Source organism: Ovis aries, chromosome 18 (genome assembly GCF_016772045.2).
Source record: "Ovis aries strain OAR_USU_Benz2616 breed Rambouillet chromosome 18, ARS-UI_Ramb_v3.0, whole genome shotgun sequence".
In the NCBI taxonomy this organism is placed as follows: Eukaryota; Metazoa; Chordata; class Mammalia; order Artiodactyla; family Bovidae; genus Ovis; species Ovis aries.
In genome coordinates this window covers 57,515,178-57,521,316 of record NC_056071.1, presented here as the reverse complement: position 1 = coordinate 57,521,316, position 6,139 = coordinate 57,515,178, and the positions used below count along the sequence as shown (strand labels likewise).

At 46.8% G+C, this 6,139-nt stretch overlaps 1 non-coding gene across 1 annotated transcript; it reads left to right on the top strand.

Annotated features, from left to right (window-relative positions):
- The first annotated feature begins 5,014 nt into the window (after nt 1-5,014).
- On the top strand, nt 5,015-5,137 carry TRNAD-GUC (transfer RNA aspartic acid (anticodon GUC)). The gene is made up of 2 exons: nt 5,015-5,051; nt 5,102-5,137. It is a non-coding gene; the product is annotated as a tRNA-Asp (tRNA).
- The last annotated feature ends 1,002 nt before the right edge of the window (nt 5,138-6,139 follow it).

The window sequence follows — 6,139 nt, the reverse complement described above, 5'->3', positions numbered from 1 at the left end:
TGCCTGGAGAATCCCGGGGACGGGGGAGCCTGGTGGGCTGCAGTCCATGGGGTCGCTAAGAGTCGGACACGACTGAGCGACTTCACTTTCACTTTTCACTTTCCTGCATTGGAGAAGGAAATGGCAACCCACGCCAGTGTTCTTGCCTGGAGAATCCCGGGGACGGGGGAGCCTGGTGGGCTGCCGTCTATGGGGTCGCACAGAGCTGGACTCAACTGAAGCGACTTAACAGCAGCAGCAGTAGCAGCAGCTTATTCTTTCTGCTTCAAGTTTTGTTACTTTTTTCACTGCAGATTTTTATACTAATTTTAATTTTTTAAACATTGTGGTACAATATTATTTCTCAGGAGTTACTCTTTAGCCAGTACAAAATTTCTGTTGGGGATAATGAAAAAGTCCTGGAAATAGGGTGATGGTTTTACAATAACGTGAATGTACTTAACGCCACTGAATTGTCCACTTAAAATGGTTAAACTGGGAATGATATGGATATTTTGCACAATAAAAATAATATTATTTCCCTTGATTGCTGAGTTTTTCAGATCCTCCTTAAATTTATGCTTAACCTAAGTGCCTCATTCACCCTAGTCCAGTCCTAACCAAGATGCAGAGGCCCCAGGAGCAAAGCTGAGACATCAGGATGTACCACTTACATTGTTGGAGATAAAAAATGATTCTGAATTTGCCCTGGCAGGTGAGTACAAGAGAGAGGTTAGATTTAATCAATGCCCATGCTTCAAATGAACAGCAGAAGTATTAATAAATGGTGGGTCCTTGTCTTCACAGAGAAGAGACATAAAGCTTATAAGTTGGGGATGATTGCCAATGTCCAGTGATAACATCTATTTGATAATGTGTTTATTGAGCACTTACTATGTAGCAGGAATTGAACTAATGCTTTGCTTGCATTCTTTCATTTAATCCCCACAACGGCACAACACAGTGAGAGGCTACTATTATCCTCACCTGCAGACAGGTAAAACAGGCAAAGACATGTGAAGGAAATGGCCTAAGGCAACACCACCAGTGAGTGGCAGGGTGGGGACTAGAAGCCAGGTCCCCACCATCCTGCTCTTAACCTCTATCCCCTCATCACCTCTCATATTGGCACTAGCTACCAGGTGTAAGTGCCCATTCACATCCCAACAAGATCACTGTTCTTTTCATTCTTTTAATCATTTATGCACTTATTCATCCAACAGACAGATTGACTCGGAGCTGGGCATTATAGGAAACGTGAAAGTGATCTCCCTGGAATCTTGACTTTAGAGGGTTTGGGGCCCAATAGAAGGTAAAAGGGGGACTTCACTAGGGGCTTAGGGGTAAAGACTCCACCTTCAAAGTGGGAGACATGGGTCAGATCCCTGGGTCAGGAAGGTCCTCTGGAGAAGGAAATGGCAACCCACTCCAATCTTCTTGCCTGGGAAATCCCATCGACAGAGGAGCCTGGTGAGTCATAGGGTCACAAAGAGTTGGACTTAGCAACTAAATGACAACAAAGGTAGAGGGCATAAAGACATTTGGCCAGGCTGGAAGGAAGATGCATCAAGTTAGGTATGGATGAAGCATAGCGCAAACCCAAATTGGGAGAGGTCAAAATTAACCAGGGCCATCAGACGGGGCTTCCTGGAGGTGGTGGCTTTGGAGCCATCTGGAAGCTTGCACAGACTCACAATATCCAGACTCCATGAGGACATCTTGCCACTAGGTAAGAGGACAGTGTGGGATACTAGCTAGAGCCGGGAGTGGTTCTGGTCTGTTCTGTGGTTCTGCACTGTGGCTCTGGTCTGTTTTCTGCCTTTAGCCTCCTACAATCTTGGGCAACTCACCTACCAGGTCTGCAAGAACTCAGTTTCTTTGTCTGAAAAAAAAAACCAAAACCAAAAACAAAAAAAGCAAGCCTGACCACACCATACTGGCTTTCCATTCTGAAAGAGAAAGGAGAAAACATACATCAAATGCCTAACACATGTGTCAGAGAGTAAAATACTTTGTGTCTGGAGATGAAAACTAAGACACTTAATCATTTTTTTAGAGTATGTAAAATTGCCTGGTGAAAGTGAATGAATGCGTTTGAGCTGGAAAGCATGGAGTTGGTTGCTATGCTCTATTACTTCCCACAGTTCACTGTAGCTTAAATATTTTGTCCAGTATTTATATTGCATAAATTCCTTTAATGTATTAGTGGGCCCTCCTGATTATAAAAATAGAAGAATAAGTAACTGCATAACCAAGAGAGGTCCTTGAGTATTTGATTGTGCCTCATTTTTCCCCCCTCTTGCGTTGACAAGCTAGAAAGGAGGGTGTGTTCTTCACCCTAAACCTTTAGCACTTTCCTCAGGAGCAGCAAATGGGCTGTGGCCATGCCTCCTGCTTGCCTGCCATACATGAGGAGTTTGAAAATGTGTCTGCAAAGAGTATAGGAATTCTTGTTGCAGCTCAACTAAGAGGCAAGTTATTGTAAGAGAAGGTGGGAAGTGAGGGGGCCAGTGCTGGCCTGCCAGCCTGAGGGAGAGCTAGACCAGCCCCGGGGATAGACCCCTTTCAGCCTTTCAAAATACATGTTTTGATCTCTACTAGTCACTTTAGTGGTCCCTCAGCTTCCCACCCGCTCTGCTCTGCCAACTTCTGTACCTACTTACAAACCGACTCCTCTGAACAGCCCACAGGGCAAGGCCTCTAAGGCAGAGCTGATGGGGTTGGCCAATCACCAGTCAGCAGCCTCCTTGGTGTCTACCCTTGTCCAGTCAGCAAAGGCCAGGGTGGAAACACTGGGGGGTGCTCTCCCTATCAGGGTGAAGTGTCTGCCTCTGGTCCAGTCACTTAAGGCTGGGTGAAAACATTGTGGGATACTATGAAGAAGACTGGGAGTGGGCAGGAACTTCTGGACAATTCAATGAGGAAGTTGTTTCTGGGTAGTTTCTCTTGGAGAGAGAGAATTGTTGAGAGGAAAGTCAAGGAAGATGGTATTTTACTTTCTCTAAATAAAAATAACAGTGAAGAAGAGGAGGAAAAGCGTTGCTAACACATTGATTGATATGTAGAGGGTGTGTGGTCTTACATGCTTCTCTTATTTGATTTGCAAACACTGCTAATTCATCCATGTGCTCCTCCAAATCCTCTGCCCAATCCCTCTTCAATTCTGGCTGCTGGTGGGGCAGACATGGATGGAGCAGGTGGACAGGAGCCCCTGGACTCTGGCTTCTTGTGAGGTTCAGCCAGTGAGAGGTGTCAAGGGGGCAGGAACAACGAGACTGGGGATCTGTACTCCCCAAACCCCTGCCCTGCAGAGCTGACCATGGCCCCGGACTGGGCTCTCCTCTCTCAAAGTGGCTGATTCCAGAAGAAGGTCCTTCTGGACTCCAGTAACTATGCCCTCCCTTCCCCACTGTCCCAGTTTCTCAAGGCCTGCAGTAGTTACAACAAAGTAACCCGCTACTTTGTAATAGGCCCTTTGTATAAGCTCTTTTTGAATAAATCCTAGAATTATCATACTTCAAAATTGCCACTTGTTTCTTACTGGGCCGTGATTGATCCCTCACCTCCCCGAGGGAAATACTGCTAGGTCTTCATATGCATAGATTAGGAAGTCAATCCTTAGATAGGTTACAGGATTTTGCCCAGTATCACGGGGCATAAATGACAGTGAGATTCCTAGCTCTGATCTGTCTGATGCCAAAGCCAAGCTCTTTGTCACTTAAGAGTATGCCTGCCAAAGTGGCCAAGTGGTGTCATAGCCAGGACTCTGTGTGTTGCCGCCCAGGCACTGTCCACAGAGGTGACACCTTCATGCAATCACTGGAAATGGCTCAGGCAAGACTGAGCAGTGGGCATGCATGCATGCCCAGTTGTGTCTGATTTTTTGTGACCCTGTGGGCTGTAGCCTCCCAGGCTTCTCCGTCCAGTGGGACTTCCCCGGCAGGAATACTGTAATGGATTGCCATTTCCTCCTCCAGGGAATCTTCCCAACCCAGGGATCAAACCCGTGTCTCTTGCGTCCCCTGCTTTGGCAGGCAGATTCTTTATGAGTTGAGCCACCGGGAAAGCCCCTAAGCAGCAGGGCAAGCCAAGTTCCAGGGGGAGGACGAGCCTTCCAGCCTCGACAGGGAATCTCCCCAGGATGAAGAACATGGACGGAACTTCGTATAAATAACAGACAGAGGAACAAAGGAAGAGGGCAGGGAGCAAGCCATGCTAAGAGGGGAAGAGGAAAAGGGAAACAGCGAAGAAATACAGCTCCGGCTGCAGACACTCAAGAATGTACCAGAAGACAGATGAATGGGGGAGCCGAAATCCTGCCGAAGGACAGTTGGACAAGTTAAGACGGGACTTTGCTGGGATTAACTGGGAGAGAAAAGAAGAGGACGCGGGGTTGCGGGGATGTTCTGGGGTTACCGCTAAGATGCTGCTGCTGACAGCAGGAGAAATGGGGGATTTGGGGGCCCAGTGGAATTGTCCCCACAGTGGGGGCAGCAACATGCTGTGTGAGAGCCCCATGCCTGGAGCAGATGGCCTGAGGCGGCCTGAGTGAATAGACTCTGAGGCCCACAGGAAGCCATCCTCCGTCCCAGCGGAAGGGGGAAAGGGGCTGACAGGTGTGCTTGGATCACTGAGCAGTAGGGACAGGGAGGGGACAGAGGGCAAGAGCTCCATGTGAGACCCAGCCTGCAGAAGGCACTGGTGCACCCATTGTCCAGGGTGTGGGGAAGGGATCACCTGGACAGTGAGAGTGGGTAGGGGAAGGGCAATGATGTGAAAGGGTCAGACTTAAGGCTGAAGGAAGAAGAAATTCTAATTGCTCGGAAGAAGAAATTCTAATTGCTCAGAGGCAGGAAAGAAATGGAAGTAGGGAAAAAGAAGTGAGAATAAAAAGGGGCCATCTTTCAACTTTTACGACTATTATGGTTTGAATTGTGTTCACCGTGAAAGTTGTATTGAAGTCTGAACCCCAGTATCTCAGAATGTGACCTTATGTGGAGATAGAGGATCTTTTTTAAAAAATTGATATGGGACTTCCCTGGTGGTCCAGTGGCTAAGACTCTGCACTGTCAAGACCAGGGGACTTCCCTGGTGGACTAGTTGCTAAGACTCTGCACTGCCAAGGCAGGGGGCCCAGGTTCGATCCCTGGTCAGGGAACTAGATCCCACATGTCACAACTAAAAGATCCTGCATGCCTCAACTAAGACCCAGCACAGCCAAAAAAAAAGGAAATAAAAATTTTTCAAAAATTAGGATGTTAAAAAATTGATGTGCAATTGACACATAACATTGTGTTAGTTTTAAGTGTTCAGTTCAGTCACTTAGTCGTGTCTGACTCTGTGCAACCCCATGGACTGCAGCACGCCATGCTTCCCTATCTATCACCAACTCCTGCAGCTTGCTCAAACTTAGGTCCTTTGAATCAGTGATGCCATCCAACCATCTCATCCTCTGTCATCCCCTTCTCCATGAGTCCTTCCAATGAATATTCAGGACTGATTTCCTTTCAACATGTGTATATCGGAAGATGATCACCAAACTAAGATTAGTTACCATGCATCACCACACATTATCAAAAAAATTTTTCTCTGTAATGTGAACTTCTAAGATCAACTTTCTCAGCAACTTTCAAATGTACAATATAGTATTGTTAACTGTAACTGTGGTGTTGGAAAAGACTCTTGAGAGTCCCTTGGACTGCAAGGAGATCAAACCAGTCAACTCTAAAGGAAATCAGTCCTGAATATTCATTGGAAGGATGCTGAAGCTGAGGCGCCAATACTTTGGCCACCTGATATAAAGAACTGATTCATTGGAAAAGACCCTGATGCTGGGAAAGATTGAAGGCAGGAGGAGAAAGGGATGCCAGAGGATGAGATAGCTGGAGAGCATCACTGACTCAATGGACATGAGTTTGAGCAAACTCTGGGACTTGGTGATAGACAGGGAAGCCTGGCAGTTCATGAAGTCGCAAAGAATCAGACATGACTAAGCGACTGAACTGAACTGAACTGTAGTCACCAGGCTGTATGTACCATCCTCAGAACTCACTTATAACTGGAAGTCTGTACATTTTGACCTACTTTGCCCAATTCCTCCAACTCCTTCCCTCTCCTGCCTCTGGTAACCATAATCTGTTCTTTGTAAGTTTGGTTTTTT